The 24,655-nt window shown below is 47.4% G+C and overlaps 1 protein-coding gene across 2 annotated transcripts in view; it reads right to left on the bottom strand.

Moving 5' to 3' along the window:
* Nucleotides 1-15,532, bottom strand: part of LOC137541226 (tubulin-specific chaperone D-like) — a 64,059-nt gene extending 48,527 nt beyond the window's left edge. For both annotated transcript variants that reach the window (XM_068262415.1, XM_068262416.1), the window contains exon 1: nt 15,107-15,532. The gene's annotated coding sequence lies outside the window, so the exon portion shown is untranslated. The remainder of the gene's footprint in view (nt 1-15,106) is intronic.
* Between the last annotated feature and the right edge of the window lie 9,123 nt (nt 15,533-24,655).

Below are 24,655 nucleotides of genomic sequence, written 5' to 3'. Positions count from 1 at the left end.
ATGATGGGATTTCTGATGTTGTTGCTCTCGTTCTGCTGTTTGTGCAGCTGGGAGGGGTTATCAGGACACAGGACAGTTGGAACTGTGTCTCATGCTCCCTGTCACCTCCTTTCAACCAAAAAGATGGCTGACCCCATGACAAAGATGGCAGCCCCCATGAATCACAAACATTTGCCTGTTCTTTTAAAACAGGGTGGGTAAAAAAATTATATTACCGATCTATTCTATTTAACATAACTAATGTAACTTAATGACAGTATGTTTGTTTAGGCTGAAGTTCCCCTTTAACCTCCTTGCCGGTTTTCCCGACCTGAGCTCGGGGTAGAAAAAAGCAGCTGCTATCGGTGATCCCGAGCTCAGGTCGGGGTAGGCATTGCAGAGCTGTACCTGCAGTTGTGGAGTCCCGCGCGCGATCTCGCTGCGCAGCGGGACTCCAGCCTCTCTCCCCGGCAGTGTGGGGTCTTTCCCTGGCCGCCGGGATCCCCCATGTCCCCGCTATTCTTCCGGGGACCCGGCAGCCAGTTGGAGCAGCGCAGCCGTGGTGGTGGCAGCAGAGCGGTGGTGGCAGCGTGACGTCATCGGGGGCGGAGCTAACATTGAAAACAAACTTCTCTATATTAGAGAAATATAGAGAAGTTCGTTTATATGTATATTAGCGCCATCTTGTGGGCAAAGAGAAAACTGCAGCCCAGGAGCCCAGGAAGGTAATTTTTTTTTTAATTTTGCTGCAGATCTCCCTGCCAGAATGATTTTTTTCAGGTTTTAGGGTCTGAAAGAGTGAAAAAAAATTGCACCGCTTTTAGACCCTAAAATCTGGAAAGAATCAGACCGCCAAGGAGGTTAAAGGAATCATCAGGGGAAAAAAAAAAAAAAAAAAAAAACACACACACCTTACTCACCTGGGGCTTTCTCTAGCCCCTTGCAGCCGACTGTCCCACGCCGACTGATCTCTCCGCTGCCATCCCAGTCTCCCCACACAGTGCAGAGGACGACCTCTACGTCATCCCTACTGCACCTGTGTGAAGTGCCGCTGTCAATCATGGCCACGTTGTCTGCCGCGCACTGCACAGGCACAGTAGTTCTGCACCGTGCAGGGAGCTTAGGAAAGCGGCAGAGCGGAGCGGTCGGTGTAGGACAGTCGGCTACAAGGGGCTGGAGAAAGCCCCAGGAGAGTAAAGCTGAATTTTTTTATTTATTTTGCCTGACGATTCCTTTAAGTGAAGATGAGTAAGTCTTTAAAAACGTGGCCACTAATGGTACAATTTGCCAAACAATCTTCACATGAACATTTGGAAATGCTACCTTGGGACCACTAATAGACAAACATCTCCTAACCAGTTTTATCAGATTGACAGAATCCTTAAAAAAATATTATATGTCATTAATCTGATCACATTGGTTATGAGATTTTTGTCCATTAATTGTGCCAAACAATCATTTCCAATCATTCATATCAGGAATCATTTGTAAAAAAAAAAAATGGTATCATTAGTGGCCTTACCTAGTAGATATCACTTTTTGTGTAGTAATTAAACTTCTTGGATCCACCCAGTGCACACCCCTGAAACCTCTCCTACCCAATTCATCCATCCCCCTCCCTTCTGACAGACCAGTCAACATATTTACTATAATGCCAATGGTTCTGAGCCAATACAAAATGGTATCTTGCATAGATCGGAGCCGGACACGGACACACCTTTAAATTATAATTAGCGACTCACTGACCATTTTACGAAAAAATATTTTAAGAAAAAAAAAAAAAAAAAAAGTTAAAACTGAAGGAAAAAAAAATATTTTTCTTTAAAGAGACTCTGTAACATCAGAAACATCCCCTGGGGGGTACTCACCTCGGGTGGGGGAAGCCTCCGGATCCTAATGAGGCTTCCCACGCCATCCTCTGTCCCACGGGTGTCTCACTGCAGCCAGTGGCGTAGCTAAGGAGCTGTGGGCCCCGATGCAAGTTTTACAATGGGGCCCCCCAAGCACTCTATATATAACAATTGATACGGCACACCAAAACCTGCCAATGGCAACTACAGTGTCAGAGGTACAAGAAGGGGATGGGGAACAGCTTATTACTGATTACCCCCAAGCACTGTATACATAGCAATCCCTGCCAATGGCAACTACAGTGTCAGAGGAGCAAGAAGGGGATGGGGAACAGCTTGTTAATGATTACCACTATTCAAAGCATCTATAGAAGTGATTATTATGAGCACAGGACCAATAGAGAGCTAATACTGTAGTTGAGGGAGGGCCCTTCAGGGCCCCGATGCGGTCGCAACCTCTGCAACCCCTATCGCTACGCCCCTGAGTGCATAATAAAATAAAATAGAAGATGCATAATATTTGTATACGCACATGAATATAATATACTGTATACTATAATATAATGAACCGAGATGCCACTGCCAGTTAAAGGGAACCTTAACTGAGAGGGATATAAATGTTTCCTTTTAAAACTTACTAGTTGCTTGTCAGCCCTGCTGATCTCTTTGGCTGCAGTAGTGGCTGAATCACACACCTGAAACAAGCATGCAGCTAATCCAGTCTGACTTCAGTCAGAGCACCTGATCTGCATGCTTGTTCCGGGGCTGTGGCTAAAAGTGTTAGAGACACAGGATCAGCAGGCGATCCAGGCAACTGGTATTATTTTACAAGGAAAAAGCCATATCCTTCTCAGTTTGGGTTCCCTTTAAGCAGACATGTACACCCAAGATAACAGAAGTAAACATCAGTGTGTCCCACCTTTAAATAAATACCACTGTACCTCCAGACATCTGAATTGGTTAGCAGTGTGCCCACATACAACACATACAATACAACCTGGTGCCCCACATAAAGACTTATGGCCCCTTTCCACTGAATCCAATTATGCAGTGTTTCCCCCGCATGTGAGCAGGTCGGAGAAAGGCTTTAGAATCCCTTTATAGTAAACTCAAAAAGAATGGGTAAAGTGGCGTATTATATAATAAATTGACATACTCATGCACAAATTATACTATGGCCTTGTATATTCATTCAGTCAATAATTGGGAGTCATTTTTTTCTTGTCAATGCTTCAGCAAGCGAGCACAGACAGGGTTTGATTCACAAAAGGGTGCCATCTATGAAATATCACACGTGCTATTTATTAGCATGCGTGCTATTTTGCACTTTGCACGCTAATGCTCGAGTCGTGTTGTAATGCATTGCACGCTATAACGTTCTATAATGTGATGCGTTACAATGCGAGCGATAGCACGCAAAATAACACGCGTGCTAATAAATAGCACGCGTGATATTTCATAGCACCCTTTTGTGAATAAAGCCAAAAGTGTCTAAGCTAGATAGAAATGCACAGTGCTCTGTATGCAGGGATTTGTATGCAATAATCATGCAACAGCTTTCAGAGGAAGTATAGGTCTCACCAGTTAATGCAGGTACAGTACTGATAGTGTGCTCCTCTGTCCACATGTCTGTGCAGCCTGCTGTAGCGTTGCAGCCATGCACAAACAAGTCACAGATGACAGACAATTCCCTCAGTAATCAGGCCGCAGCTTACACAGGAAGCATAGGTCACATTGGCTGGTGCTTCTGAGGTAATCCACGCAGGCCCAGAGTAGTGTGCAGACAGCGAGCAGGCTACAAGTGGCTGCCAGCCAGCCTACTCACCAAACATGGCTTATGTATTTCTGACTAATGAATGAATAGATGCTTCAGAATACTGAAGAGGCCAGAAATCAGGTTTACTAGAACAGAAGTTTTACATCAAGGTTTACTATACCAGGCATTAGTCCCTTATACTTATGGCCACCACGGAGGCGTAATGATTAGCGCTCTCGTCTTGCAATGTCCACAGTTTGAATGCCATCCAGGGCACTATCTGCTAGGAGTTTGTATGTTCTCCCAGTGTCTGTGTGGGTTTCCTCTGGGCACTCCGGCTTCCTCCCACTTCCAAAAACATACAGATAAGTTAATTGGCTTCCCCCAAAATTGGCCCTAGACTACGATACATACACTACATGATTCATACATAGACATAGGACTCTGGTAGGGATAAGATTGTGAGCCCCTCTGAGGGACAGTTTGTGACAATATACTCTGTACAGCACTGTCTCCGTCGGAGACATGTAATCTTTCCTCTGCCTGCGCAGGGAGGCTGCGCAGGACTCAATTAAAGCGAAGATATGCAGAGAGACAGATAAGGCGACCCTGGCAGCGGTGGTCTGTCTCAATGTAATCTACATCTAGATAATGGCAGCAGAAAAAAGGACAAGGAGGCCAGTGGGGATGTGTACTGATGTCTGCTCGAAGATTCAGGTACATTACTTTTTTTTTTAAAATCTGACCTCGTAAGTCCTTTAAGCAAAGCCTGATGACTCCTTTAACCACTTGAGGACCTAGGGCTTTCTACCCCTTAAGGACCGGCCACTTTTTTTCCATTCAGACCACTGCAGCTTTCACGGTTTATTGCTCGCTCATACAACCTACCACCTAAATGAATTTTGGCTCCTTTTCTTGTCACTAATAAAGCTTTCTTTTAGTGCTATTTGATTGCTCCTGCGATTTTTACTTTTTATTATATTCAGCAAAAAAGACATGAATTTTGGCAAAAAAATGATTTTTTTAACTTTCTGTGCTGACAGTTTTCAAATAAAGTAAAATTTCTGTATACATGCAGCGCGAAAAATGTGGACAAACATGTTTTTGATAAAAAAAAACCCATTCAGTGTATATTTATTGGTTTGGGTAAAAGTTATAGCGTTTACAAACTATGGTGCAAAAAGTGAATTTTCCCATTTTCAAGCATCTCTGACTTTTCTGACCCTCTGTCATGTTTCATGAGGGGCTAGAATTCCAGGATAGTATAAATACCCCCCAAATGACCCCATTTTGGAAAGAAGACATCCCAAAGTATTCACTGAGAGGCATAGTGAGTTCATAGAAGATATTATTTTTTGTCACAAGTAAGCGGAAAATGACACTTTGTGAAAAAAAAAAAAAAAAAAAAAAAGTTTCCATTTCTTCTAACTTGCGACAAAAAAAAATGAAATCTGCCACGGACTCACCATGCTCCTCTCTGAATACCTTGAAGTGTCTACTTTCCAAAATGAGGTCATTTGTGGGGTGTGTTTACTGTCCTGACATTTTGGGGGGTGCTAAATTGTAAGCACCCCTGTAAAGCCTGAAGGTGCTCATTGGACTTTGGACCCCTTAGCGCAGTTAGGGTGCAAAAAAGTGCCACACATGTGGTATTGCCGTACTCAGGAGAAGTAGTATAATGTGTTTTGGGGTGTATTTTTACACATACCCATGCTGGGTGGGAGAAATATCTCTGTAAATGACAATTTGTTAATTTTTTTTACACACAATTGTCCATTTACAGAGATCTTTCTCCCACTCAGCATGGGTATGTGTAAAAATACACCACAAAACACATTATACTACTTCTCCTGAGTACGGCGATACCACATGTGTGGCACTTTTTTGCACCCTAACTGCGCTAAAGGGCCCAAAGTCCAATGAGTACCTTTAGAATTTCACAGGTCATTTTGAGAAATTTCGTTTCAAGACTACTCCTCACGGTTTAGGGCCCCTAAAATGCCAGGGCAGTATAGGAACCCCACAAATGACCCCATTTTAGAAAGAAGACACCCCAAGGTATTCCGTTAGGAGTATAGTGAGTTCATAGAAGATTTTATTTTTTTGTCAAAAGTTAGCGGAAATTGATTTTAATTGTGTTTTTTCACAAAGTGTCATTTTCCGCTAACTTTTGACAAAAAATAAAATCTTCTATGAACTCACCATACTCCTAACGGAATACCTTGGGGTGTCTTCTTTCTAAAATGGGGTCATTTGTGGGGTTCCTATACTGCCCTGGCATTTTAGGGGCCCTAAACCGTGAGGAGTAGTCTTGAAACGAAATTTCTCAAAATGACCTGTGAAATTCTAAAGGTACTCATTGGACTTTGGGCCCTTTAGCGCAGTTAGGGTGCAAAAAAGTGCCACACATGTGGTATCGCCGTACTCGGGAGAAGTAGTACAATGTGTTTTGGGGTGTATTTTTACACATACCCATGCTGGGTGGGAGAAATACCTCTGTAAATGGACAATTGTGTGTAAAAAAATCAAAAGATTGTCATTTACAGAGGTATTTCTCCCACCCAGCATGGGTATGTGTAAAAATACACCCCAAAACACATTATACTACTTCTCCCGAGTACGGCGATACCACATGTGTGGCACTTTTTTGCACCCTAACTGCACTAAGGGGCCCAAAGTGCAATGAGTACCTTTAGGATTTCACAGGTCATTTTCGTTTCAAGACTACTCCTCACGGTTTAGGGCCCCTAAAATGCCAGGGCAGTATAGGAACCCCACAAATGACCCCATTTTAGAAAGAAGACACCCCAAGGTATTCTGTTAGGAGTATAGTGAGTTCATAGAAGATTTTATTTTTTTGTCAAAAGTTAGCGGAAATTGATTTTAATAGTTTTTTTTCACAAAGTGTCATTTTCCGCTAACTTGTGACAAAAAATAAAATCTTCTATGAACTCACCATACTCCGTACGGAATACCTTTGGGTGTCTTCTTTCTAGAATGGGGTCATTTGTGGGGTTCCTATACTGCCGTGGCATTTTAGGGGCCCTAAACCGTGAGGAGTAGTCTTGAAACCAAATGTCGCAAAATGACCTGTGAAATCCTAAAGGTACTCATTGGACTTTGGGCCCCTTAGCGTACTTAGGGTGTAAAAAAGTGTCACACATGTGGTACCGCCGTACTCAGGAGAAGTAGTATAATGCGTTTTGGGGTGTATTTTTACACATACCCATGCTAAGTGGGAGAAATATCTCTGTAAATGACAATTGTTTGATTTTTTTACACACAATTGTCCATTTACATAGAAATTTCTCCCATCCAGCATGGGTATGTGTAAAAATACACCCCAAAACACATTATACTACTTTTCCTGAGTACAGCGGTACCACATGTGTGACAATTTTTTGCAGCCTAGGTGCGCTAAGGGGCCCAACGTCCTATTCACAGGTCATTTTGAAGCATTTGTTTTCTAGACTACTCCTCGCGGTTTAGGGCCCCTAAAATGCCAGGGCAGTATAGGAACCCCACAAGTGACCCCATTTTAGAAAGAAGACACCCCAAGGTATTCCGTTAGGTGTATGGCGAGTTCATAGAAGATTTTATTTTTTGTCACAAGTTAGTGAAAAATGACACTTTGTGAAAAAAAACCAATAAAAATTAATTTCCGCTAACTTTTGACAAAAAATAAAATCTTCTATGAACTCGTCATACACCTAACAGAATACCTTGGGGTGTCTTTTTTCTAAAATGGGGTCACTTGTGGGGTTCCTATACCGCTCTGGCATTTTACAGGCCCAAAACCGTGAGTAGTCTGGAAACCAAATGTCTCAAAATGACTGTTCAGGGGTATAAGCATCTGCAAATTTTGATGACAGGTGGTCTATGAGGGGGCGAATTTTGTGGAACCGGTCATAAGCAGGGTGGCCTTTTAGATGACAGGTTGTATTGGGCCTGATCTGATGGATAGGAGTGCTAGGGGGGTGACAGGAGGTGATTGATGGGTGTCTCAGGGGGTGGTTAGAGGGGAAAATAGATGCAATCAATGCACTGGGGAGGTGATCGGAAGGGGGTCTGAGGGGGATCTGAGGGATTGGCCGAGTGATCAGGAGCCCACACGGGGCAAATTGGGGCCTGATCTGATGGGTAGGTGTGCTAGGGGGTGACAGGAGGTGATTGATGGGTGTCTCAAGGTGTGATTAGAGGGGGGGAATAGATGCAAGCAATGCACTGGCGAGGTGATCAGGGCTGGGGTCTGAGGGCATTCTGAGGGTGTGGGCGGGTGATTGAGTGCCCTAGGGGCAGATAGGGGTCTAATCTGATAGGTAGCAGTGACAGGGGGTGATTGATGGGTAATTAGTGGGTGTTTAGGGTAGAGAATAGATGGAAACACTGCGCTTGGGTGGTGATCTGATGTCGGATCTGCGGGCGATCTATTGGTGTGGGTGGGTGATCAGTTTGCCCGCAAGGGGCAGGTTAGGGGCTGATTGATGGGTGGCAGTGACAGCGGGTGATTGATGGGTGGAAGTGACAGGGGGTGATTGATGGGTGGCAGTGACAGGGGGTGATTGATGGGTGATTGATAGGTGATTGACAGGTAATCAGTGGGTTATTACAGGGGAGAACAGATGTAAATATTGCACTGGCGAATTGATAAGGGGGGGTCTGAGGGCAATCTGAGCGTGTAGGCGGGCGATTGGGTGCCCGCAAGGGGCAGATTAGGGTCTGATCTGATGGGTAACAGTGACAGGTGGTGATAGGGGGTGATTGATGGGTAATTAGTGGGTGTTTAGAGGAGAGAATAGATGTAAACGCTGCGCTTTGGTGGTGATCTGATGTCGGATCTGCGGGCGATCTATTGGTGTGGGTGGGTGATCAGATTGCCCGCAAGGGGCAGGTTAGGGGCTGATTGTTGGGTGGCAGTGACGGGGTGATTGATGGGTGATAGGTGATTGGCAGGTGATTGACAGGTGGTCAGTGGGTTATTACAGGGAAGGACAGATGTAATTAATGCACTGGCGAATTGATAAGGGGGGGGGTCTGAGGGCAATCTGAGCGTGTGGGCGGGTGATTGGGTGCCCGCAAGGGGCAGATTAGGGTCTGATCTGATAGGTAACAGTGACAGGTGGTGATAGGGGGTGATTGATGGGTGATTGATGGGTAATTAGTGGGTGTTTAGAGAAGATAACAGATGTAAACAATACATTTGGGAGGTAATCTGACGGCGGGTTTGCGGGCGATCTAATGGTGTGGGTGGGTGATCAGATTGCCCGCAAGGGGCAGGTTAGGGGCTGATTGATGGGTGGCAGTGACAGGGGGTGATTGATGGGTGATAGGTGATTGGCAGGTGATTGACAGGTGATCAGTGGGTTATTACAGGGAAGAACAGATGTAATTAATGCACTGGTGAATTGATAAGGGGGGGTCAGAGGGCAATCTGAGCGTGTGGGCGGGTGATTGGGTGCCCGCAAGGGGCAGATTAGGGTCTGATCTGATAGGTAAAAGTGACAGGTGGTGATAGGGGGTGATTGATGGGTGATTGATGGGTAATTAGTGTGTGTTTAGAGGAGAGAATAGATGTAAACAATGGATTTGGGAGGTGATCTGATGTCGGATCTGCGGGCGATCTATTGGTGTGGGGGGGTGATCAGATTGCCCGCAAGGGGCAGGTTAGGGGCTGACTGATGGGTGGCAGTGACAGGGGGTGATTGACGGGTGATTGATGGGTGATTGACAGGTGATTGACAGGTGATTGACAGGTGATTGACAGGTGATTGACAGGTGATCAGGGGGATAGATGCATACAGTAAACAGGGGGGGTGGTCTGGGGGGGGGGGGGTCTGGGGAGAATCTGAGGGGTGGGGGGTGATCAGGAGGGGGCAGGGAGCAGGGTGGGGGATAAAAAAAAAATAGCGTTGACAGATAGTGACAGGGAGTGATTGATGGGTGATTAGGGGGGTGATTGGGTGCAAACAGGGGTCTGGGGGGTGGGCAGGGGGGGGTCTGATGGGTGCTGTGGGCGATCTGGGGCAGGGGGGGGGGGAAATCAGTGTGCTTGGTGCAGACTAGGGTGGCTGCAGCCTGCCCTGGTGGTCCCTCGGACACTGGGACCACCAGGGCAGGAGGCAGCCTGTATAATACACTTTGTAAACATTACAAAGTGTATTATACACTTTGTATGCGGCGATCGCGGGGTTAACATCCCGCCGGCGCTTCCGTATGGCCGGCGGGATGTTGCGGCGGGTGAGCGGCGCCAGGCGGAGGCGGAGGATCGCGTCACTGATGACGCGATCGCTCCGCCCATGCCCCTACAAGGACCGCCGCCAATTGTCAATACGGCGGTCCTTGCGGGGTGCACTTCCCGGCCGCCAATTGTACATACGGCGGTCGGGAAGTGGTTAAATTAAAAAAAAAAAAAAAAAATATGGCAATTGACTAGAAGCGGACACATAGTTTACAATACCCAAATGTTTACTATATCTGAGCTTACTATAATGGGTGTTCCCACAAGGACCCAGAGTCAGCTGGCGGACCTACCATGTTTGACAACCGCCTTCCTAGTGGTCTTTGCTGTCCCTGCAGAGTATTCATATGGGAGTAAATTCACCTGTCTGGCCTGCACACTCCTCTGTCTGCTTATGTGCTTCTGCCTTCACCCTCGCAGGTGCCTCTTTTCATAACATGCTGCGGTGATCACAGAGAAGAGGCGCCCACAAGGATAAAGGTGAAAGTACACAGGCTGATGGAGGAGCTTGTCGGCCATACAGGTAGGTTTGCTTCACTGCAAATACGCTGCGGGGGCACAAGGGGACCACTATTCACTGGGAAGATGAGTGTCAGACCTGGGGGATCCGCAAGCCGGCTCTAAGTCCCTGGGCAAACTAGTAACTGGGGGAAATCAGGAACAAACCTGAAGAGGAGAGACCTGGGGAGACGCTAGCTGGCTCTAACTAACTTTTGGAACCCCCAATACTGGAGTGTCCGTGGCAGAAGGGGGGTTAACTTGCTGGAGGGGCCCATGTGTTCCACACACACACCCTGATACGCGCACGCACACACACACCCTGATACGCACACACACACACACCCTGATACATACACACACACACCCTGATACATACACACACACACACACACACACACACACACTGATACATACACACACCAGGGCCGGATTTACCATAAGGCACACTAGGCACGTGCCTACAGGCGCCTAATTAGTCAAAGGCGGCATTTCTGTCATGTCCCCTTTAAATTTAAAAGTGTTAAAACACAATAGCGGCTGCTCGCGTCTTTATTTGCAGCGGGTGGCCGTGGCCGCAACTACAGTGAGGGGCAGGCCGGGCGGTGAGTGACAACACACACATTCATTACACTGCTCTCTCCGCCCACCAGCCGCCGTTTCCATGCCTGCACGCAGCGCTGCAAACAGCTGCGTGCATAGGCGCTGGGGGGGAGGCGCGATTGTCCGTCTGCTGGGAGCCGGGAGTTTGAGGAACCACGTGGGCAGGCATGGCTTACTGGCACCAATTACGAAGTTAGTCTGCCCTGCCTGCGCCGGTGCACCCAGCCCCAAAGCCCTGATAGAGGGGGGAATCGGATAAAGAGGAGATGATGGGGGAGGAATCAAGCGGCAGAGACGCACAGCATAGGTATGCAAAAATGTCCGCCCGCCCCCCTCTCCTGTGCCGCCGGTGCTCTCTTGGTTATTCTGCCGGTGCACCGGTCCTCCTATGACACAGCCTGACACGTGCTTCAGAATCGTCAACCTGGGAGCGAGAGGACGGATGGATTTCTGCACCAGGTGCGTCTAGCTCCCTAGAGAACAGTCTGCCTGCAGAGCTCCGAACACGAGCTGGAGATTGCCCTGTGCAGGAAAGAGGCAGAGCTGCCCGGCCCTTTCTCTAGCAGGCAGCACATGGACAGGCGTTGCAGCCTTGCTGACCTCTCTCACCTCTGCCCCCTCCTTCCTGCTCCAGCTATCAGCAGCATCAGCGGAGCTCTGGACAAGTTGGACAGCGTCAGATCAGCACTATGATTTACAGCAGGTGTGTGGAGTATAACCGATACCATGTGCATAAACTGACTCCTGTGACACCCACTGCCTTCCTTAATTAATTATTCTGATCAGCTTATATACAGATCAGGATGATTAATTAATAGTGCAGACAGTGCAGTGTGGCATAGCTCAGTGATGCACATTGTAACATGCTGCTGGATTCTGTTAGCTGATGTCTGTAGTGAGGAGGAGGTGGGGGCAGAAACAGGCACTGTGTGAGTGAGCTCTGGACAATTTAGATCAGAAGATTATTTGTGGGATGCATGCTTCCTGGTCTCCCCTCTCTCCCCCTCCCATCATGTGGCTTCCTCTCTCTGATGGGCTTTGCATCTCCAGGCAGAGGGTTATGGTGGCAGGCTTTCTCTCAACATGCCCCTGCCTAATATAACTGGTGAGATCTCCTCTCACTTTATTTCCGCATTGTCTGTCTCCCCCGTATATCTTCAATTTCCCCCCTCTCGCTCTCTCTTTCCTGATCCCCTCTTATATTTCCCTTACCGGTACTTCTGGCTCTCACGTCTCTCTATGTCTTATATAGCACTGACATCTTTTGCAGCACTTTACAGAGTACATAGTCATGTCACTGACTGTCCTCAGAGGAGCTCACAATCTAATCCTACCATAGTCATAGTCTAATGTCCTACCATATTATTATGTATTCATATAGCTGTGATATCTTCTGCAGCACTTTAAAGAGTACATAGCCATGTCACTGACTGTCCTCAGAGGAGCTCACAATCTAATTCTACCATAGTCATAGTCTAATGTCCTACCATATTATTATTATGTATTCATATAGCTGTGATATCTTCTGCAGCACTTTACAGAGTACAAAGCCATGTCACTGACTGTCCTCAGAGGAGCTCACAATCTAATCCTACCATAGTCATAGTGTAATGTCCTACCATATTATTATTATGCATTTATATAGCACTGACGTCTTCTGCAGCACATTACAGAGTACATAGTCATGTCACTGACTGTCCTCAGAGGAGCTCACACTCTAATCCTACCATAGTCATAGTGTAATGTCCTACCATATTACTATTATGTATTTATATAGCACTGACATCTTCTGCAGCACAGTACAGAGTACATTAGCCATGTCACTGACTGTCCTCAGAGGAGCTCACAATCTAATCCTACCATAGTCATAGTGTAATGTCCTACCATATTATTATTATGTATTTATATAGCACTGACGTCTTCTGCAGCACATTACAGAGTACATAGTCATGTCACTGACTGTCCTCAGAGGAGCTCACACTCTAATCCTACCATAGTCATAGTGTAATGTCCTACCATATTATTATTATGTATTTATATAGCACTGACATCTTCTGCAGCACAGTACAGAGTACATAGTCATGTCACTGTCACTGACTGTCCTCAGAGGAGCTCACAATCTAATCCTACCATAGCCATACCCTAATGTCCTACCGTATTATTATTATTATGTATTTATATAGCACTGACATCTTCTGCAGCACAGTACAGAGTACATAGTCATGTCACTGACTGTCAATTAGTCACTCTAATCTTGCTATCGGAAACCCTAACCTGGTACTTAATGTTATCCCTTTTCCCATAAATGGACATAGCTGGAGATAGTAGGCATACAACTTTGGTCCTGGCGGTGGTTTTATTTATTAAGAAAAGGGGTGTGGCTTGTGCTGAGGGGCGGGGCTTAGGGCACTAGAACTTCTGTGCCTAGAGGCTCCTGAGCTTTAAATCCGGCCCTGACACACACACACACACACACACACAAAATACACACGAACCCTGATACATACACACACACACACACACACACACACACACACACACACACACACTAGCGGTTCTACTCCCTGGGCCCCATGCAGCAGGGGCATAGGGCTCATGGGCGCGCCTGTGTGCTGGAGGGGCCCATGTGTTCCGCACACACATATTACACACACACACCCTGATACACGCACGCATGCACGCACACACCCTGATACATACACACACACAAAATACACACGCACCCTGGTGTACACACACACACACACACAATACACACGCACCCTGATACACACACACACACACAATAGCGGTTCTACTCCCTGGGCCCCATGCAGCAGGGGCATAAGGCCCATGGGCGCGCCTGTGTGCTGGAGGGGCCCATGTGTTCCGCACACACATATTACACACACACACCCTGATACACGCACGCACGCACACACCCTGATACATACACACACACACCCTGATACATACACAAAATACACACGAACCCTGATACATACACATACACATACACACACACACACACAATAGCGGTTCTACTCCCTGGGTCCCATGCAGCAGGGGCATAGGGCTCATGGGCGCGCCTGTGTGCTGGAGGGGCCCATGTGTTCCACACACACATTGTACACACACACACACCCTGATACACGCACGCACACACCCTGATACACGCACGCACACACCCTGATACATACACACACACACACAAAATACACACGCACCCTGATACATACACATACACACACACACACACACACACACACACACACACACACACACACACACAATAGCGGTTCTACTCCCTGGGCCCCATGCAGCAGGGGCATAAGGCCCATGGGCGCGCCTGTGTGCTGGAGGGGCCCATGTGTTCCGCACACACATATTACACACACACACCCTGATACACGCACGCACGCACACACCCTGATACATACACACACACACACACCCTGATACATACACACACACACACACACACACACAAACACAAACACACTATACACACGCACCCTGACACACACACACACACACACACACACACACACAATAGCGGTTCTACTCCCTGGGCCCCATGCAGCAGGGGCATAAGGCCCATGGGCGCGCCTGTGTGCTGGAGGGGCCCATGTGTTCCGCACACACATATTACACACACACACCCTGATACACGCACGCACGCACACACCCTGATACATACACACACACACACACCCTGATACATACACACACACACACACACACACACAAACACAAACACACTATACACACGCACCCTGACACACACACACACACACACACACACACACACACACAATAGCGGTTCTACACCCTGGGCAGTGGGCCCCATGCAGCAGGGCATAGGGCTCATGGGCGCGCCTGTGTGCTGTAGGGGCCCATGTCCAGGCGACTGTGGCAGGTACTCACACCATGACACACTAGAGTAGCATTTACCACATCTGCGTTGCAACGGGACTCTGGTGTGCCGCTGCATCCGTGCAACCCGACGGCCGCCACAGCCACCTGGAAGACACATGGGTCCCTCCAGCACAAGTTCAGGATAGGTCATCATGGCCCAGGCCCCCACCCCTATTTTAGGGGGCCCACTAGTCACTGTTTTTTGGCGCACAAACAAACAAAGCATAAAAGATATAAAGAAAAGCAGTTAAAAAAAAGGCATTTATGGCAACTTAGCCAACTCACCCACACTATGGCAGCCGCAGCAGCAGGCAGGCAGAGACTGTTTCAGCCAGGCACGTAGGTGGGCGGCTGGGCGGCAAACACGTCTTCCAAGTTCCACAGACCACAGTTCATTGCACAGCACACTGACTGTGACAGACTGGCAGCTCTCGACAGCCACAGCTCTGAGCTCTCTAGGTAGATCATGGGAGGAGCTAGGCCTGCCGTTGCCAGACAGAGATCAGTGACAGTGAGTGAGGGCTGAGGGGGGCAGGCCAGGGGGCTGTACAGAGAGGGAGAGTGATGTGACATCTTAGTCCAGTCCAGTCGTCTCACTCACCGGCCACCGCAGTAGATTAGAGGCCATCAGCATCAAGCCAGTCAGCACCAGGGGGGAGAGAGCGAGTGACGTCATTAGTCACAGACAGTGACATGACTCATCTCGCCTGGCTCCGCCGGCCGCCGCTAATGACTGTGCTGCTCACTGGCTGCTCACTCTGCTGCTGAGTTCTGACGCTGGGGAGGAGGGCGAGGGGGGCAGAGCCAGCCGAGGGAGAGAGAATCTTCTGCACTCTGCCGGAGCCGATGCCGGCGGCCCGGCAGCACCCACACACTACCGTGCATGATGCAAACAACAGGGAGGGGGGGGGGGGCCCGCGGGCGGGCCCCCCCTCAAGGCTTCAGGCGGCGGGCCCGGTCGCCAATGCGACCTTTGCGACCTCTATTGCTACGCCCCTGACTGCAGCCCTCCGACCAGCCGGTGACAGACCTGACTGTAAATTCAATAATTACCTTTGCTGGCTCCAGCAGGGGCGCTGTGGCTGCTTTCGGCTCGGAAATACCCGATCTCCGTCGGGTCTGCTCTACTGCGCAGGCGCCGGGGACTTACGCCTGTGCAGTAGAGCAGACCCGACGGCGATCGGGTATTTCTGCCTACTTCGGACAGCCACCAGAGCGCCTGCGCAGGAGCCGGGAAGGTAAATATTTACGTCGCCGCTGTACGGAGGGCTGCAGCGAGACTCCCGAGGGACAGAGGACGGCGTGGGAAGCCTCATTAGGATCCGGAGGCTTCCCCCACCCGAGGTGAGTACCCCCCAGGGGATGTTTTGACGTTACAGATCCTCTTTAACAGACACTGCTGATGCCAGAATGGATTAGCAGTAGGGATGGTCAATGGATGCAAATAATTTCAAGTGTATGTAGCATTATGCAAATTTTGAATATAAATGCAGCTTGAGGCCAGAAACTCACTAGGTGCGATTTTCTGAGCGATTTGCTATTTGATAACTCGTGCTAATGTAATGCTATGGGTGTGATCCCACTTGAGCGATTTGATTTTATAAAAAAATAATAAATCCCCCGTAGCATTGCAGTAGCAAGAGCCTTTTCAAATCAATAGCAATTAGAAGTCGCTCCTAATGGGTTTCTGGCCTCAGGGTCTGCTCAGGCCCTTACATTGCACTGGGTTTTAACCACTTTACCCCCAGCGGTGCGGATTTCTCCGTCCCTTTTTCCACCCTGGGACGGAGAAATTCGCACCTGACGTCGCTCCCGCCGCTGTCCGCGCTCCCCCGTCTGCACGCCCCCGCACGCCGCCGCCCGGAGATCAATGAACGGGAAGAACCTTTCCCGTTCGTTGATCTCTACCCCCGCAATGATCAGCTGCTTCTACGAGAAGCAGCGATCATTGTGAGATTAAAAAAAAAAAAAAAAAAAACAGTTTTCCAGCCTCCTAACCCTGTACACTTGTAGGTCGCATAAACGAAAAGTTACCGTGGCCATCTTGTGGCCAAATAGTAAAACTACACCCTAAAACATTTTTCATATACAAATACATTACTTTTACACTAAAAATTAACTCATTACCTCCTACAATCCCCAATTTTTATTTTGTAATAAAAAAAAAAATACAATCAAAAAAAAAAAAAAAAAAAAGCATAAATAGTTACCTTAGGGACTGAACTTTTTAAATATTTATGTCAAGAGGGTATAACACTTACTTTATAAACTATGGGCTTGTAATTAGAGATGGATGCAAAACTGAAAAAAATGCACCTTTATTTCCAAATAAAATATTGGCGCCAAACATTGTTATAGGGACATAATTTAAACGGTTTTATAACAGGGACAAAAGGGCAAACAAATTTAGTGGGTTTTAACCTCCTTAGCGGTATGGACGAGCTCAGCTCGTACATTACCACCAGAGGGTGCCACTCAGGCCCCGCTGGGCCGATTTTCAGAATTTTTTTTAAATCACGCAGCTAGCACTTTGCTAGCTTCGTGAGGGATTTGATCGCCGCCGCTTGCCGCTACCCGATGCGAAAGGAGCCCCCCCGCACACCCCGTGCGCAGCCTGGCCAATTAGTGCCAGGCAGCCCTGCGGGGTGGATCGGGACTCCAGATGACGTCACGACAACGATGACATCTCAATCATCGCCATGGTGATGGGGGAAGCCGTAAAGGAAATCCCGTTTAGAATTAATTCAGCTAATGCGCCGGCGGCAATCGGAGGGTAGGGAGGGAAGTCGCAGGGAGGGGGGAATCATGTAGCTAGCGCTAGGCTAGCTACAGGATTTAAAAAAAAAGCAAAAAAAAATAGTACTGCGCTACCACACTGGTGAGGTTAATAGAATGCCAGGGTGGTTAATTACAGTAGCATGCATTATTTAAAAACCATATAGGCCGAAAACTAAAAAATAATAATTTTCCCACATTTTTTCCTATTTTCCCATTAAAACACATTGAGAATAAAATAATTCTTGGCATAATGTTTCACTTAAAGAAAGCCTAATTGGTGGCAAAAAGAACAAGATATAGTTCATTTCATTGTGATAAGTAATTATAAAGTTATAGACAAATGAACGGAAGGAGCGCTGAAAGGTGAAAATTGCTCTAGTGCTCAAGGGGTAAAGCCCCTCAGTTGTGAAGTGGTTAAATGCATTAAAGGGAAAAAAAAAAAAAAAAACTCAAACACACACAAAACACCAAGTTAAAGAGTCTGAAGCCAGAATAAATCTCGCTTCAGACCTCATAGATAGCAGGGGCATGAGTGCCCCTGCTAAAACGCCGCTATCCCGCGGCTTAACGGGGGTCCCTGATCCCCCATATCTCCTCAGTACAGCCGGGGAGCGCTTCCTGGTTGGGGCAGGGCTAGCCGCAGCAGCCCTGCCCCACGCGCATCTGTCAGCGCGTATCTCCGCCTCTCCCCCGCCCCTCTCAGTTTTCCTTCACTGAGAGGGGCGGGGGAGAGGCGGCGATGTGCCGCTGATAGACGCGACTGGAGGCAGGGCTGCAGCCATTAGCCCTGCCTCCAGGAAGCAATAAATCTGTGACCAAAAGATGACCATGGTTTGCGGGGGGGGGGGGGGTTGGGGGTGAAGGGACCCCCGTTTAGCGGCGCGATAGCGGCGGTTTAGTAGGGGCACGTATGCCCCTGCTAACTATGAGCTCTGAAGCGAGAATTATTCTCGCTTCAGAGTCTCTTTAACCACTTAACATCTCAGTCGTTTTCAGCTTATGCATCCGAGCAATGTTCACCTCCCATTCATTAGCCTATAACTTTATCACTACTTATCACAATGAACTGATCTATATCTTGTTTTTTCCGCCACCAATTAGGCTTTCTTTGGGGGGTACATTTTGCTAAGAGCCACTTTACTGTAAATGCATTTTAACAGGAAGAATAAGAAAAAAAATGAAAAAAAATCATTGTCACAGTTTTCGGCCATTATAGTTTTAAAATAATACATGCCTCCATAATTAAAACCCACATATTGTTATTGCCCATTTGTCACGGTTATTTCACCATTTAAATTATGTCCCTATCACAATGTATCGCGACAATATTTTACTTGGAAATAAAAGAGCATTTTTTCCGTTTTGCATAAATCACTATTTACAAGCTTATAAAAAAAAAAAAAAAAATAGAGAGAAATATTTCATCTTTACATAGATATTTAAAAAGTTTAGACCCTTAGGTAAATATTTATGTGTTTTTGTTTTTTTTATAGTAATGTTTTTTTTGTTTTTTTTATTAAACATTTTATGTGGGCATTTTTGGGAGGGTGGGTTTTAAAAGTGTTTTATTTGGGGAAATATTGGTGTATTGTAATGTTTTTGGGCATTTACATGTAGTTTTACATTTTGGCCACAAGATGGCAATCTCGATTTTTTTTACATGACGTCACTCTAAGCGTACAATGTACGCTTAGAGGGACACATCTTCAGAAAGAGTGAAGCTTCCGAGAGAAGCTGTCGCTTTTTCAGCGGGGGAGAGGAATCAATGATCGGGCTCCCCAGCCCGATACATTGATAACGTGGCTACCGACTCCGCGGCCGGGAGTGCGCGATCGGCCGCGGGAGCACGCCTGTCCTTGACGTTTTTATACGTCAAGGAGGACAAAGTGGTTAAACTTGCTACTAAATCAAGTTATAGAATTTTGCCCATTCATCCCTACATGCAATATGCATGTCTGCAACATCTAAAACCAATAGAAAGTATTATATTGATCCAGGTCCCATATAATTGATATCCAATTGACCATCTCTACACACACACACACATACATTTAATACAGACCTGTTATCCACCACAGCAGCATATCTACCATGGATACTGCTGTATAACCCACCCGCCTTTCAAAATAACACATCCCCCCCCTCCCCCCCCCCCCCCCAAAAAAAAAAAAAAAAAAAACCTTTAGGAATGCACTTCACACCAGACACCAATTCCCCTGGAAAAGGGGAAAACAGCTTATAGTTGGAGCTAAGACCACCTGTGTGCAGGAGGCGGGAACTCCCACATTGGGCTCTATTCACTAACAGGCAAAAACTCCGCAAAATTTTACCGCTATATTTCCGCCGGCGGTAAACTCCGCATTTTTTCCACATTCACTAATATTTTCCGCATGTTTTCCGCATGCGGGAAAAAAAATGCGGAAACAGCCATTATTCATGCGGGAATCATGCGGTAAAAAGGTCGCATGAAAAAGTGTTTTAAAAAAAAAAAAAAAAAAATGAAAGTCCACCAAGCACAGCCCTTAAGCCTCCACACTTCATTAAAGTCAATGGGATGTGGAATATATCACCTACTATAAATCGGTAAACAACAACAAAATGATGCGCCTGAACATTTTTGAGAATTGATTTTTTATTACGGAAAATACCGACTTTTGCGGAAATTTTTCCGCATGAATCCCGCACTTTTACCGCATGCGGAAAAACATGCGGAACATTTTGAGAATTTCAACTTGACGGTATTTTGGTCGCAAACTTCCCGCATGTACTTTACCGCATGCGGGAAGTCTTTGGGAATAGAGCCCAATGGCCTCTATTCATAAAGCATTCCCACATGCAGTAATGCTCAAAACAGCTGACTTTCCCCACCATTCAGCAAAGTGTCCATTCATAAAAGCTGTTTCCGCATGAAAAGCTACAATCCTGAGCAGTGCAGGAAATTACCGCCTTGTGCGGAGATTATCACAACACGTCACTAATGTCAATTCATAAAGACTAGAGCATGCGGAATGTGAACTGAGAACACCGACTGATTAGATAACGCGATAAGCCAGCGATAACAGGCAAGCTAATGGAGAGACAGACCTCCCAGGCAGCTGCAGTGAGAGCAGAACAAACTGCATCCCGGAATACCAAGGCTGTGTTTAACCCCTTGGGTACCTGTTTTCAGATAAATGTCACATCAGAAAGCCTGCATCTGTAACATTTCTTGAAGTTCTTCTAAGTTGTGGCAATTAAATAGATTGTTTAGAAAGACTAATACAGATTCAGAGAAGATTCAGGGCAAGGAGAGGCAGTTTAAAAAAAATTCACATGTAAAGGGATGCTGGGGCTGCCTCCTTTATAGTTACTCTCTCTGCACAGAGAAAATGTATCACCGCAGCCAGCACCGCTAGTTTAGTGCGGGAATTCCCCGACCTATTATCGCAAGTGTAAACATTTTTATGAATTAGCACACAAAAGTCTAAAATACCGATGCTGTGTTTTCCCTCCAAGAGTTTGTTTTTCCGCAAATGTTTTATGAATAGAGCCCAGTGCAGTAGTAGGGAGGGGCAATTAAATGCAAATGCTAACAAGTTGATGCAGGATCATGCAATTTTATATGCAAATATATACAGCTTGGAAATTGGCCAGATAAATCCTGCCATGGTGATTGTCCATTTTCAAGATGCATACATTTGCATGTAAATTTTGCATAATACTGCACCAGCTTGCTATCATTTGTATTTCATTGCCGATCCCTAGTCAGGAACTCTAACAAATACTGTCGATATAATTTAGTGGTCAAATTCTAAGCAGCAAAAAATTGCCTCCAATCAATATAAAATTGGCATCAACACAAAATTGTTACCATTTCATTGACCAGGGGCATTGCTAGGGCCCTGGGAGATCTGGGGCACCAGGCCAGAGTCAAGCTGTGACACGTGTTCCCACATAGAAATACCAACAGGCAGCATTTTACAATAATGGCAGAGCTTCTGTGTTGGCCTGGGTGTTGTGCTCGGCTGGCCTGCTGGTGATGTTGTGCTGGCTGGACTGGCAGTGATGGGAGCAGTGCTGGCTTAACAAGCTTGTGGAACTGTGCTGCCTGGCTTAATGAGCTGGTGATGTGGACTGTGTTGTGTCAGCTGGCTGAGTGACCACCTGATCTGACGATGCTATGCTGTGTGACCTACTGTGCTGCAGGATGGCTGACCCATACCAACTGGCAGGCAGCAGACGGGGCACTGAATTGCCCAACAAGCACACAGCTCAACCTCCTGTCTGTCCTAAAGGAAACCCAAGACTTCCAGACTGCAAGCATTTACAGTTACCTGGGTGCTTTCTCCAGCCCCCTGTAGGCCGTGGGCTTCCTCACCATCCTCCCAGTCCCATCCATTTATCTGCTGTCCAGCTCGGTAGTCTGGAAGTTCTGCAAATGCTGCAAATGCATGACTGTGAGCATCCGTGGCTGCACTCCTGTGGCTAGGAGTATTCTGCGCAGACAACCGGCCACAGAAGCACCATTGGGGCTGCACACAGTCAGGTATACACAGGGGAACATGACTGAGCCCAGTCACAGCTTTAACCACTTAAGGACCAGCCCGCAGCACCGATCAGGATTGAGTCAGGGCAACCAGACTTCCCCCCCCCCTTTTTTTCTCCACTGGGGGGGTGGGATGTCCTGCTGGGGGGGGGGGGGGGGGGGTGTCTGATCGCCACCGGCTATTTCTGCTTAGCCGGGGAGGGGTCCTCAAAGCCCCCCTCCGCAGCGATTTCCTCCCTCCCTCTCTCCCTCCCTCTTGCTGTGGGCGGCACAGGACGGTGGTCCGTCCTGCACCGCCTAGGATAGATTTCAGCCTATTAGAGGCCGGGGATCACCGATCTGCTTTATGGCGCTGCTGCGGGTTTACATTTCGCCTGAGAGACGCGATCGGAGGCTCACAGGCAGTTCATGGAGACACCCTCTGTGAACTGACATGGAAAGGCCGCTCCATGGTAACACCACTTCGACCTGCCGATGCCTATCGGCGTTAGGCGGTCTTTAAGTGGTTAAAGGAGACCTAAACTGAGAAGTGTATGGATTTTTCTTTAAAAAAATAATACCAGTTGCCCGACTCCCCTGCTGATCCTGTGTCTCTAATACTTTCAGCCACGGCCCCTGAACAGACATGCAGATCAGGTGCTCTGACTGAAGTCAGACTGGATTAGCTGCATGCTTGTTTCAGGTGTGCGATTCAGCCACAACTGCAGCAAAAGAGATCAGCAGGACTGCCAAGCAACTGGTATTGTTTAAAAGGAAACATCCATATCTTTCTCAGTTAAGGTTCCCTTAACCTCCCTGCCGTTATAAATAATTGCTGCGCACGGCAGGGAGGGTGTTTTTTGGCATTTTTTTTTTTTTAGCATGTAGCTAGCCTAGCGCTAGCTACATGCTTCCCCCCTCCCTGCGGCATCCCCCCGAATGCGCCGATCGCCGCCGGCGCATATACCCATACAGAAATCCTGTTCTGAACAGGATTTCCAGGAGGGCTTCCCCCGTCGCCATGGCGACGGGCGCGATGACGTCATGACGTCAGAGGGAGTCCCGAACCACCCCTCCACGCTGCCTGGCACTGATTGGCCAGGCAGCGCACGGGTCTCGGGGGGCACCCTCTGATGCGGCGGGTTGCGGCGAATCGGCGGCGATCGTAAGCTACACACAGCTAGCAAAGTGCTAGCTGCGTGTAACAAAAAAAAAATTATGCAAATCGTCCCAGCAGGGCCTGAGGAATCCTCCGCGGCAGGTTACCCCGAGCTGAGCTCGGGATAACCGGCAGGGAGGTTAAACCAGGCCAGCCAGTGGAGGAACAGAGCAGCCCTGGAGGATGACGAGGGAGCCCACAGGGGGCTGGAGGAAGTGCCAAGTATAAATGCTTGCACACTATAAAGTAGGAATGATCAATGAGATGCAAATATTTGAGTTCATGCAGATTTATGCAGAGCTGTGGAGTAGCTACAAAAATCATCCAACTCTGACTCCTCAGTTTAGTGACACCAAATATTCCAGGTACCAAAATTGCTTCAGCTGACTCCGGCTCCACAGCTCAGGATGTATGTAAATTTGTATGCAAATATATTCAGCTTGAAATGTGACCAGTCAAGTCCCACACAGGTTCAATTGATTGGTCCATTTTCAAGCTGTACATATTTGCATAAACATTTAGACAAGTCCGCATGAACTTACTTTCATGGATCAGCCCTACTTTAAAGTACAATGGGCTCTATTCAGAAAGCACTACCGCATTCATTAATGCTCAAAACAGCGGATTTTTCTGATCAACTTCCCAAATTACAATTCACTAAACTTGTTACCACACAAAAAAAATACATAAACAAAACCGTTCCCGACTAGTGAGGTAAATTACTGACTTATGCCGTAATTACAACGGGAAATAGCAAGAAATGTCAATTCACCATGATTTGCACACTTCATTTACCGGACAAAAGCGTTTGGTAATTTTCTCCAGCCCACAGCAGCCGACAACCTGCTCTCCTCATGCTGTCTCTGTGCAGTAACTTAACAGACAGCCTTTGGGGAGAACCTGGCAGCCAATAGGGAGAGACACACAGCCTGCTTCTCATGCTAATTGGATGCAATAGGTATGCAGGTGGGACTTTCAGTGTATCAATGCAGAGACAAGCTACAAGTCTGCCAGCACCCCTTTAGATGTGCATATTTGGATTTTAGCACATAGAAGAGCTCCCCCTGGTGGCTCCAGCACATCTAAAGGGATGACAGGCGGCACAGTCTGGAAAACCTCTGAGTCACACACACAGCTCCCTGCCTGCTTCCCTGCTAGAAGGCTGGTAAGGGAAACTGAGGCCTCTTTTCCACGAACTGTTGAGCTGTGTGCTCAGCGAGCATTTACCAGGCAGCAGCAAGCAGTTACCAGGCAGCAGCAAGCAGTTACCAGGCAGCAGCAAGCAGTTACCAGGCAGCAGCGAGCAGTTACCAGGCAGCAGCGAGCAGTTACCAGGCAGCAGCGAGCAGTTGTGAGAGTTTGAGAGGCATTTCACTGCCTGTAAACAGTTCAT

Source organism: Hyperolius riggenbachi, chromosome 12 (genome assembly GCF_040937935.1).
Source record: "Hyperolius riggenbachi isolate aHypRig1 chromosome 12, aHypRig1.pri, whole genome shotgun sequence".
NCBI lineage: Eukaryota > Metazoa > Chordata > Amphibia > Anura > Hyperoliidae > Hyperolius > Hyperolius riggenbachi.
Note: the sequence above shows the minus strand (reverse complement) of the source record. Positions and strands in the feature narration are given on the sequence as shown.